A 13,155-nucleotide genomic window follows, 5' to 3' on the forward strand; every position below is an offset into this window, starting at 1 on the left:
CACACGTATACACACACACACACACACACACACACACGCACACGCACAAAGCAGTATAAGTCTCAACACATAAAGATGAACAACAACAAAAATTGAGCATACACATGTTGAGGCTTATATGCATGGCTGCAATTGAAATACTGTGTATTTAAGAGTGTGGTGTATGTGTGAGAGAGGGTGTGCCTACAAATACTTTGTACTGTGCTGCTACCGTGTCCTTAAAAATAGTCAGTGATTATTAATGTGTGGGATTTGAACGTCAATTTTCACAGCGTATTGTAAATAAAATGGGAAGCTGCCTCAGCTTTTTCTATTAGTACCATGGCATAGCATACTTTACAAAAAAGATAAAGGCAACTTTAAACACAATATCAACCACAAGATGGGTAAATTCACAATGGTAGTCTCTAAACAAATGCTTGAATCAGACACTTTAAGACACATATCTCCATGGAGTGATAATATATAGTCCCTTTATATAGGAACTGTGTTCCTGTCCCCCGCCTCTCCCTCCCTCCCTCTCTCTCTCTCTCTCTCTTTCTCTCTCTTTCTCTCTCTCTCTCTCTCCCAGCGGCATGTCTGCTCTCAGTCTCCTCTACATCTGCAAGTGATCTCCTCCAGCCCTGAAACACTTTTTACCCTGAGAAAAAAAAGAAGAAAAGAGGGGGGAAAAGAAAGAAAGGGGAAAACAGAGAGTTTACTGCATCCTGGCACATCCTGCCTTAATGAGAAACCCCCCATCTGTCCCCAGCAGGACAGACAGAGAGAGGGACGGTCGTGCCAAGCAGCCGAAAAAAGAGGACTGAGTGAGATGGAGGGGGCTTGCTGCAGTGACCCCTCTGTATGGCGGCTTCTCATTAGCTTAAGCTAGGGAAGCTTGTTAACCTTGCTAATCGAAACGGGAACTAGGATAAAGCCCTGGAATTTACTGCCAGCTTGTCTCACATCAAAGGACACTGGGTAGTCATAGTGTGCGCGCACGTGTGTGTGTGTGTGTATGTGTGTGTCTGTGTGTGTGTGTGTCTGCATTATGGAGTAAATATGGTTACAGATTTATTAAACAAGACACACAAGTAAATTAGTAAGCATAAAAAAGAATTAAAAGCAAATGTAATGTTTTATCCATCCATCCATTTTCTGTACTGCTTATCCTGCACAGGGTCCCAACCCATCGCAGGGCAAAATCACACACACATTCACACACTACAGATAATTTGCCAATGTCAATCAGCCTACAGTGCACGTCTTTGAACAGGTGGAGGGAACTGGAGTACCTGGAGGAAACCCCTGAAGGATGCGGAGAGCATACGTTGGAGGTGGGATTCAAACCCCCAACACTGGAGATGAGAGGCAAGCGTGCTAACCACTAAGCCACTGTGCGCCTCTGTAATGTTTTGTTTAATTAATTAATTGTGTACTTGGTTATTTAATTAGTTAATGAATTCAGTAAGTTAGTTAGTAACCTTTATTTGACCAGGATAAAATCTCATTGAGATAAAATCTCTTTTACAAGAGTTACCAGGCCAATAAGGCAACAAAAAACTCAACAACAATTAAAGACACAACAACAGATAACACATTAAGAAAAAGTGAAAAATCCCCCCTCTACCCTGAGAGAGGACAATAAGTGAAAATAAATATTCCATATTTATTTTCACTTATTACATAAATAAAACAAATAGAGGTCTTAAAAGAAGTAAATAGTCCAAAACTGGATTTTGAAGTAACCTGTTTTCTTTTTGCCACACTTATTCTGTAGACCACCACTCAAACAGGTTCATCAATATGGACTTAACAGCAGATCACTAGAATGGAGTTGTAGCTAGTAATCTTTTTGTTTAAATTACATAAGCACTGCTAAGAAATATGATTAATTTCTATTTTATCATTAGCTACTGCCATGTTTGTGGATGTGATTATATGGGGTGTCTTGACCCCATCACTTCAGTTGGGTAGCAGTTGAAATAAAACATTTAAAACCCTTGTCAACTTATTTTCATAATCTTACTGTTAATAGGGAATTTACCACTGACTCCAAAAGAAAGAACAGTGTTGCATTTTTCAGTTGAGTTCTGCCAAATTTATTTGGTAGAGGTTTACATGGTTTACATTTGCTTACGTCAGCTCTGCTTAACCTCAACCACAAAAGATGGACTGACTTATTTCCTGCTCACTCCACCACTTTGAACCTGAGTGTGTGCAAAATTGGATCTACTTGTGTAGGCCCACTGCTATGATCCACCACAAGTGAAAATTGTCAGAAGCAAAAGAAATAAAAGAAACATTTCAGAAGCACAAAACAATCATCTTTAATATTATTTAATATACTTCACATTTAATTGTATGTTCCTTGAGAATACTGAATATGATTTAAATCAGAAAAAAACTAAATATGATTCTGTGTATAAATCCAATTGACCCTGGTTAATCTTTGTTACAGAGCATACAAAGGGAAGAGGCAGCCATTAGGTTGTGTTTTTTTGCTAAGCAATACAGGTGCAATAATTCATAATTCATAATAGGTTCAGATGTTTACTTTTATTCAAATAGAAAGTTCCACAAAACATCAATAGAAGATTTGCAGCTATTGCACTTTTCATATATGCAAAATGACGGCAACGTCTGTCTTTTTCCCCTCTGCAATGAGCTTCATTAGACTAAAACAAAGATACAGTGTACAGCGCAGGAGCCTCCCATAACTGACAGCCCATTACCAAGCCTGCAGCAACTTGCCTTGTTTACCTTAGGCATGTAGCTTCTCTGCCATGACTGTCAATTTTCCATTTCACACTGTTTCCCATGCCTCACTCTCTCTCACCGATCTGAGCAGTTTAGCACTCTCAGCTTTGATAATTAGGAATGCGGTTTAGTATGAGTAACTGACCCTTTATCATACAGTCTCTGTGGAACACTGTGCACTCAAACAACCGAAAAGCATTGTGGGAATTGTTGGCAGTAAAGGAGCAGGGAGTGGCTTTTGCTGTGTGTAAACTGGGAGATCCTCAGGTGCGGAAAGAAACTCTGTAGAGAGGAACATGTAATCTATGCAGTGAGTGTGTCTTGTTGCCTTATGGGATCCCACCTGTCACGGGCACTTAGATTGTCTATATAGACTGTTCAAGACAGGTATAAACACTGTCTGCTGGGGCAAAAATGTGTTTTATTGTATTACATGACCTCCTTGTTCACCTCACCACTGCCACGCTACTACACTACACTACACACACACACACACACACACACACACACACACACACACACACACACGCACACACCTTCTGTTTATGCTCTAGGTTCCCTGTATTCCCTGTATTCCTGATTTTCTATATCCAGTACCTGACTCAAATAAACATATTTGTACATTTTGCGCTACAGATTCAATCACAGCAGAATTCCCAATTTTGAATAAATGTTCTACTGTGTCCATTTGTATCCACAATTACTTTTCTAGTGTTAATATTTATGGTATTATGTGCCTTGTCACGTTCCATACAAGAGCCATCAGGGTCATGGTGAAGTATTTCTGCCCATCACAACTGATGGCTAAGCCTTAGTGAACAGTGACATCAGTCAGCCCGAGGAGCAAGTGTAGAGTGTTGAAACCCAGTGTGACCTCCCACTCTCTCTTTGACTGGCCTCAAACAGCTTGTAGATGTCTCGCTGGTGAAACAAGTCAGAATCATTCTCAGCATGACCTCACTGCAGTTCAAACAGGAAGTTCTCATATGCTTTTTTAAAAATTATTTATAGGAATTAACATAATTTAATGTTGGTGATGTACTGGTACACATTTTTCTGGTGTCCTGTAGAATTAGTTTATGAGCTATGAACTGAAACAAGACAGGTGTAGACCTGTAAGCCAATAATAATGCTATGTGGTAGTAATGTGTAACTGTACAAGCAGGTCTATGAATTTATATACAGTACATATGTACAGAGAGAAATTGATGTGATAAAGGATGCAGAGATTTTGAATCTAATGAAGATTTCACATCTCAACTCCAAATTCAGTGTGCCCTCACAGTTACTGTCAGATGTCTATGGCAATGTCAGAACTGACATCAGACAGACTAATTTATAGTGAAATGGCCTGCATATATGACAAAATTGACACTGCCTTTAGACATCCTGTGTTAGAGAAGAGTCTCAACTGTTATTGTGCATGAAAAAAACATCAACAACAACAATAAAAAACTTCTGAGACCTCAAAAATGGAAAGCCTTCTTACAGTGTTTGCTTTCCAAGAAGATAGATAAATAGATAGATAGATAGACAGACTACTCTCCTATTAACAAAATACTCTACTGTATGTATCTTAAGTTGGCTTTGTAAGCTCCCATATTCTTAAACTTCTTTCAAGAATAGTTTTTTTTTTCTCACAGGTCACTTACTAACAGTGTTTCAAACCTTAGCCACTATAGTCTGATGGAAATGTAAAATAATAATAATAATAATAATAATAAACAAAAATGTGCATTATATTGCTTTAAATTCAAAATATGGTTTAATTTTATTGTCAAAAATGTCAAACAAAGATTAGGAAAAATAACATAAAAAATACAAATGACGTAAAATAATCATCATCATCATCATCATCAACAACAACATCATCATGATCATATCAAAGCTGTGCTTTATATTACTTTAAATTCAATATATATATATATATATATATATATATATATATATATATATATATATATATATATATTTTTAAGCCATCAATATCAAACCAGGAATAGGAAACACTTAATATCTTGTCACTCCAGGCTACATACACAGAAACAGCTACTGTATATTGAAAGCTTGCTTTAATCACATGTGCAGATTATTATGTTGAGAACTCTGAATCATGCTGTCCTCACATTCTTGTCACCCATGAAAGATTTAGAACTGCGTACTAAATCACTGCTTCATCTCCAAACCCTACAGATTATGCAACTGGAAAACTGAAATGCTCGCATTGACACTGACTGATCCCAAATGACAGCCTGCTCCCTATACAGTAAGTGTACTACGCATACAGTAATATTAAGCAATGGCTTCTACATTCAATAAAGTGAACTATTTGAATTCTAGGGAGACTTTTTGTGATTCAGTCACGTTGATATTCAGACCTAAAGAGCAACTGTTCATGAGGCTGTTTAAATGGCAGGATTTAAGAAGAGTGAAGAGTAAGACATTACTGTTCTCTGAACAGCAGTGCTTTGAGCATGGAGGAAATTAAAAATGTGTGTGGAATCTGGAATAATCAGCAACTAGCTTTGTAGATGTCAGTTTCAGCTGGCTACTATTAGCCACAGTGCATCCCACCCTTAAGCGTTGAGCTGAGCAGTAAACACTCCTATACATAGGCACTCCTGACAAATCCCACTATGTCATTAAATTTAAGGATGAAATACTGAAATGACCCACCTTTCTTAGACTAGTAGCGCTAAATTTAATATAGTCACACACATGATGTGCTACTGTATATTTACATAGATTACCAAACTGAAAGAAGGGCAACCATTGTACACGTTTATTTATAATTTAATTAAAAAGGGTTGACAAGTAAATTAGATTTTGTACAGTTAAAATGCCTTCAAAAGAGAGATTTTAAAAAATAAACAAAACTGTCGATGCACTTGTCACTTTGAGCATGTCAGAGTAAAAGGGAATATATGCAAGCCTCTGGCAAACTTTGACCTTTTCAGGATCCTGTACTGACTTACTAATTAATACACACACACACACACACACACACACACACACACACACACACACACACACACACACACAAACACACTTGCTTGGTTCATTAAGGAGACATGCAGATGAGCAGATTAACATGATCTGCATAAATGTAAATACGCTTGTCTCCATGCTGACAGGCATGTTGGTCAGTTCTTGCTTCCCTGCCATCTGTTTGAAATTTGTCATTATTCTCACGAATATTACGAGCGTAATACTCATCAGTTCTCAGCAAAATAAGCATTTCTGCCACGGCTTCAGCTATGCCTCTAATTTATGTTAGACAAACAATAAGATGGCATAATTACATCAGGGCTACTAATTTAGTGTTTCTCACAAAATAAAACATTGATTAAACTGAATCTTTCTAAGAAAATATACACACCTTGGTGATTCTCAAACCTTTTGGGAGAATGTTCTGTGGGTTGATGAGTCGAAGGTGGAACTGTTTGGAAGACAGGGGTCCCGTCTTGATCTAAAACTATTCAGTATGAGATATACAAAAAAACAGAATAAATCAGGATGGCTGCAAATACTTTTTCACAGTATATACAGTTCTTGTACCATGCCGTGTCAGAAAGTTTTTTTGAGTTTATTTAAAAGGAACCCTGACTATGAAGACTTGTAGGCCTTAACACGCAATAATTGCCTCTCCTACTAAAATATGTTGCTTACTTTAAAATTAATCTATAATATTTAATACATATTTTAACTTTCGGAGGCCGCCATTACATGACATGTGCAGTGCACTCTGAGTCAATGACGTAAAATGGTTGCACTTGAGCACTCAAAAGAATTAGCTACTAGCCCCTGCAGCCGGAAAAGAATGCTACACTGTGCTGCTTTTGAATGTAATTTTCTAGTTCTTGTGTGCTGTGATACAGGGGATATCTGTAAATATAATCAAACCCATGGACAACTTGTTAATGAATTTTTTCTGTATATTCTCATAACGTAAAATTCCTGTAAAAATAGCCTAAAACGCAAAAGTAGCCAAGGCATACCCAAAGTAAATTTAAAGCTGTTCTTGAACCATTTGGAGTACATGCATGGTTTAGGTCTCTTTTGAAAGGTGGACTAAATATTTTTACATAATTGGATTGTTTGGACCTTTGCAAGTGTAACAGGACCTTGCCAGTGTCAGGATGTTATGGACCAGTGGATTACTATGAGGCTTCATATGAGGTGAGTTGTTTCCATTTCATAAGTGTTTGTTTGTATATCGGTGGTCTGACATTGATTGTAGCTGCTGTTGTAATTGTATCTTAAAACGGTTTATATCAATCGAATCACAAGAATCTTAGTTTTCCAAAGATATGAGTACCTTCATACACACAGATGTTGTGTAGATAGCATAGATTTGCTCATAACATGGTGACAGTGCGCTGCCGGGCCGTGGGAAATTTAGAATACGTTTCACCATAAAACAATAGTTTAAGCCATATGCTTATTTTGTACAATAAAAGCTCTCGGTTGGCATAGACGTGCAGTTGCTACACAGACACCATCGATTTTCTTTTATATTAGGCTCCTCGCTTATGTTACGCTCAAGTTCAAATTGAGAAGGGTGAAGACAATTTTATATCACTGTAGGGCCGCTGGAGAATCAAGACTGTTGCAACCATTTGACGTCACTACCCAGAATGCTTTGCGACGTAAACAGCAATGGCAGCCTAATAGTGCTTTTTTTTTTTACATTTCTTTTTTCAACTGACATCTAGTTAAAAAAAAATAATTTAGTCGATGTCAGCGTTAATCTAATAAACTATACAAGTCTTTATAGTTGGGGTTCCCTTTAAGAACTCCATGTAGTTTTGAGACTCTAAGCTTTATTTCACTTACTACAGCTACAGTACATTAACCTTGTCGCTTCATTTCAGAACTAAAAAAGCAAATGCTGGCCACCAAACACATCTTGGCTGATCCACTAGATTTGTCATGAAAGTGAAAACTGTGTCTATGCCATTTTTGGTCAGAATATTCCTTTAGGTATCATACTTGTACAATCCACTATAGAGTTCTATGATTAATAATAATAAAATATATATAAAATATAATATGGATTAATTTACGTATTATGGGACACAACATACCTGTAGTATATTTTTTATTCCATATACATGTCGTTCTTATTTTATTCTTCTGATTTCTTTGTTGTTGGAGCTCTGCAGATTGCACTTATATATTACACTTGCATATCTTATATATATTTTTTATCCCTGAATAAACTGTGCAAATAAATCTGAATCAAAATATAAATCTAAGGTAATTTGATGACACATTTAACATTACGTCAAATATTACACAATTTATCCATCATCACTTGAGTTATTTGAATTTTTATGTGAAGACCATTTTCTATAGAAGCCTAAACAGTTACTGGTCTATCAGAATAAAAGAAGACAAGTTCTCACCCTTTAAAGGGAGGGTTAAATAAACAGCGGGCTTTTGTTTCACTGCTGCTGGTCACCTATTAATCCCCACCAGCATCCCTTTAGCAGAAGCTCGCCATCTGAAAAGATGCACCTAAGAGAGGCACAATAATGGGAGTTTAAAGAGTGTGTTTAAAGCACTTGAATGCACTAAAGGACATTGTGTTAGCTGTGTGTGTGCGCATGTGTGTGAGGGTCTTGAGAGCTGTTTGATTCCCTACTGTGGGATTAGTCAAATGCAAACGCCATAATTGCAATGATCTAATGATCCGCTCCTGGTGGGCTGAGCCAAGCCACAGCTCCCACCGTCACCACTTCACTCTTAAACACACACACACACACACACACACACACACACACACACAGAAAACAGAATGAGCTGTTAAATAAACAACTAAATGTCAACTAAATAAAAAACCAGCCCTTGTGTTTGTTTAATTTGGAAATAAGAGATAAGATCAGCTCGTCGCTTGTTACAGCTCAGTGTAATGCGCTCAGCTCAGCTCGACCTGCTAATTGAGACAGAATCTTTAGAATACTGTTAGCCAGTACCTAATACATTTTACTATTCAAACAACTTCACTATTCACATTCTCTCTTTTTTCTGTATCTCTGCTCTTTAGACTGATCATACTTTAATAAAGTGATTAACAAACAATATTTTTAAATCAGTGAACCAGAATGAAATGTATTGTGGGAGTGCAATCATTTCATTTTAAAACATGGATGACTAAAGGTGATGCTGATAGTTTTGAAACCTTCTATATGAGAACATTTGACTCATTCTTCCTGTGTGAAAACTTGCCTGACCAGCTTCCATGATGATATTACTCAGTGCACAGCCAGTAATAGGAAGGAACGTATAGGTGGCACAAAAAAGTTGATTCAACTCCTTAATGTCTTGCCTAATAATCAGTTATTCATTTTTGAAGTGTATTGTACAGTAAGTAATATGCATTACTCAGTAACTACAGTGAAACTAGTAGGAAAAATTATGTAGTTACAAGAATAAGAAATTGCTTTGACTCACCCAAGAGATTTGCAAGTTAAGTCAGGGGTTAAGTACATAATTTTCGTTGAGAAATGCATTTTTAAATGAATAAAAAAAACAACAACTGTGTACAACTGTGAACTCAAAGGATCTAAAATGGTGCCAATGTTCTCAGTCAAAGAACAATGAAGTTATGTTGACACTGTTGGCATTGTGTGCACTGAAGCTGCTTAAAATGAACCAAACCAGACATCACTGCTGCATTCAGCCCCCCCCAGCTCTGTTTCTCTGTGTAGCTCTCTTTCTTTCTCTCTTTCTCTCTCTCTCGTCTCACTTTCTTTTTTTTCTTCGTATTTGATTTGATGTTATAAAGGGGCTTTGTGTTAAGTCAAAGTTGACAAATTACAGTTTGTGATGTGTGGGTTTGTGTGTGTGTGTATATATATACGTATATATATATATATATATATATATATATATATATATATATATATATATATATATATATATATATATATACGTATGCAAAGGTGTCGGACAGGTTTACAAGATGTTCTCCCTTTATGCCAGATATGATTGATTAGCCAAAGCATGCTTGATGTATTAAGTTTGCTTTAGGACTAATGTCCCTTACTGTATTTTAAAGATAATTTTGTAAAATCCAAATAGGCTTTACATATCTTTATTGGAAAGGGTTTAAAGAAAGTTTTCATGCTTGTTCAATGAATCATAAACAATTATTGCACATGCACCTGTGGAACAGTCCTTAAGACACTAACAGTTTACAGGCGGTAGGCAATTAAGGTCACAGTTATAATAACTTAGGACACTAAAGAGACCTTTCTACTGACTCTGAAATACACCAGAAGAAAGATGTCTAGGGTGTCTGCTCACCTGCATGAACATGCCATAGACCTGCTGCAGGGAGGCATGAGGACTGCAGATGTGTCCAGAGCAATAAACTGCAATGTATGTATTGAAAGATGTCTAAGACGGTGCTACAGGGAGAAGGAAGGACAGCTGATCGTCCACAGACGTGATTGAGAACTTGCAAATGCCTTGGTGGAAGAGTGGAGTAACATCTCACAACAAGAACTGACAAATCTGTTGCAGTCCATGAGGATGAGATGAACTGTAGTAATTGAAGCAGCTGGCGGCCAAACCAGATACTGACTGTTACTTTTGATATTGACCCTCCCTTTGTTCAGGGACTCATTATTCCATTTCTGTTCATCAAATGTCTCTGAAACTTGTTCAGTTTATGTGTTAGTTGTTGAATGTTTTTATGTTAATACAGATATTTACACATGTTAAGAAATTTGCTTGAAGTAAAAGCAGTTGAATGTGAGAGGACATTTCTTTTTGTTTTGCTAAGTGTGTTTTATATATATATATATATATATATATATATATATATATATATATATATATATATATATATATATATGCACACTGTATTTATTGACCTTGATTTTATTCTTACCATATTTATAAATATTTTTAAACAAAATGAGAATTGATAGGACAAATATTCTATCTCTCCCTTTCTCTCTCTCTCTGTCTTTCTCCAGGTTAACTGAGCTTGGCAGGAGGCGTGTGTGCTATGCCACACTAGGAAGGCTGACCCTTGAGGTACATACATTCTCATTCTGAGTCTCTCCCTCTCTCAACAGTTTTCTGAGGTTTGTGTAAACAGCAGGATGTGACACTCTTCAAGGCGCAGAATGTGACTACAACTGACACCTGTCACCAGCATTTACTATGAATTGCTATTTGTTGGCATCTCGGCCACCCCCAGCATTGCTCCCTGCATGGAGGGGTTAGGGGGGCAGAGAGGGGTTTCTGAGATGCCCATTTTTACCCCCTCTAACAGCTGAGTTAGGGTGGCCTGAGGTGGGAATGTCTGCTTCTGAACACGGTACTCTGCGTCCTTCAAAAGCAATGTGCACAATGTACATTCACAGCCTATGGCTAAAAAATAAAGGAGAGGGAGAAAGAGAGGAGGGGGAGAGGAAGATAGTGACTTGTGGAGGAGAGAATATTGCAATTTTGTTAAATACTGTTAAATAAATTGTCAAATCGAACATACGAAAATGCTATTGGTCTTTATCAATTTGCCCCAAGACATTTTCCTAAATATATCATTTAATGTTTTGCTTGACTGTGCATATTTTTTCTAATAACTTTATTATGAACAGGTTGATGTCCAAATCAAAATGCCACAGTGCTTTCTATATAATGCAATCACATGATCTAGTAAAAATAATAGACCTCTGTGGCTTGTACAGCAGTAAGAGAAGGTTTGAAAGAGAGAGAGAGAGAGAGAGAGAGAGAGAGAGAGAGAGAGAGAGAGAGAGAGAGAGAGAGAGAGAGAGAGACTTGTTTGGTTCAGGAATCATTTAACAACTTCCTCTGGAAATTGAAAAAGGAAATAGTTTGGGGATGGATTGCAGCAGGGGGGGTGAGCAGAGCCCATATGAATACCAGATGAAACGGACATGCAGCTGACAGAGAGAGAGAGAGAGAGAGAGAGAGAGAGAGAGAGAGAGAGAGAGAGAGAGCGCGAGAGAGAGAGAGAGACCTTCAAGGGGTAAGTGGTCAGAAAAAGAGAGGGAGACATGGATGGAGGAAAGGGTGTTTATGAGGTAATTTACCAAACTTATGTTTTCAACATTTCCCTTTAACCTAATTTTTTTTCCTTGTTCTTGACTAATTACTTCCATCCCTGGTAGAGACACAGTGGTAAAGTGTGAAATTCATTCTCTCTCTCTCTCTCTCTCTCTCTCTCTCTCTCTCTCTCTCTCGCTCTCGCTCTCTTTATCACCCTGACACAAAACAGCTGGCATATTTGTTTTCTTTGCTACTGCCCAAATTATCCATCATCCATTTTTATTAATGTCATTGTCACATTCATTCACAGATGCTATATATATATATATATATATATATATATATATATATATATATATATATATATATATATATATATATACACACACCACTGTATGGCCACATGTGTGCACATGAACAAGCAAGCAAAATTGGCCTTAAAGATGGTCTAATGTTACTGTCCATTAAACAAATTCCAGTTTTCCTTCATTCCCACAGTTAGCAATTCTAAATAACATTGTTATTTCCTGCAGATTGGACTAAGAGATAGAGAGCAAAAAGTAGGCACAAGCTGAAGGCTGCACTCTACATCCACATCAGATGAGGGCTGCTTTATCATCGAAAGGGGGCTGGCATAAATCATTTAATTACATGCTGCTACGTCTTGTTCATGTGGTTGAGCCCTGTTTCCGATGTGCGTGACTGGCCATTATTGACAATGACAGTGACAGTGTTTACTGTGGCCTATCAGAGGATAAGAAGGTGGAATCAATTTAGAATATAAAAACAAAGATCTATAAATGTTATGTAAAGCAGGGGGGAAGATTTGAATTGGACCGTCTATGTAAGTCACAAACATTTAATAGAGCTGTAACTAGAAGTGGAACAATAGAGCAAATTTGTGATATTGTAATCTTACAATTTAATACGACCATTTTTGGTTAGACTTGGTTTATTCAGTTAGGAAAACTGCTAGATTCTGCACTAAAGAACTGCACTAAAAAAATATATATATATATTTTTTTAAATTATGAAACATATAATTCTTAAAATAGGTATAGTGGAATGTTAATGGCATAACTATTTCAGATTTCCCTGTCACTGTATAGGATTGTATACAGTAGTACTATACGCATACAGTAGTACTGTCAATGTGTGACAGTATGTAACAGACCTGTGCTTATACTTCAATTTGACCTAAAACAGTGTGGGTTACTGGATGTTGTAAGATCAGGTGCACACCAGTGAGGAAAGGGATCACTATGACATCTCATGAAAGCAATTTAGTTCGACCTGATCCCTGGCTTTAAAAAGAGACGTGAGTGATCTTTGCCTAGCTTTGAAGCCGGTCTCTACAGTCCTGAGTCTGGCTCCACTGTGGACCATGGG

General features: G+C 37.2%; 1 long non-coding RNA gene across 1 annotated transcript in view; it reads left to right on the top strand.

Annotated features, from left to right (window-relative positions):
- LOC108272039 (uncharacterized) overlaps window positions 1-12,070 on the top strand; it is a 29,287-nt gene extending 17,217 nt beyond the window's left edge. The window contains exons 2-3 of the long non-coding RNA XR_001813976.3: window positions 4,933-5,005; window positions 10,728-12,070. This is a non-coding gene — a long non-coding RNA (uncharacterized LOC108272039). The remainder of the gene's footprint in view (window positions 1-4,932; window positions 5,006-10,727) is intronic.
- The last annotated feature ends 1,085 nt before the right edge of the window (window positions 12,071-13,155 follow it).

The sequence above is a fragment of the Ictalurus punctatus genome, chromosome 11 (assembly GCF_001660625.3).
Source record: "Ictalurus punctatus breed USDA103 chromosome 11, Coco_2.0, whole genome shotgun sequence".
In the NCBI taxonomy this organism is placed as follows: Eukaryota; Metazoa; Chordata; class Actinopteri; order Siluriformes; family Ictaluridae; genus Ictalurus; species Ictalurus punctatus.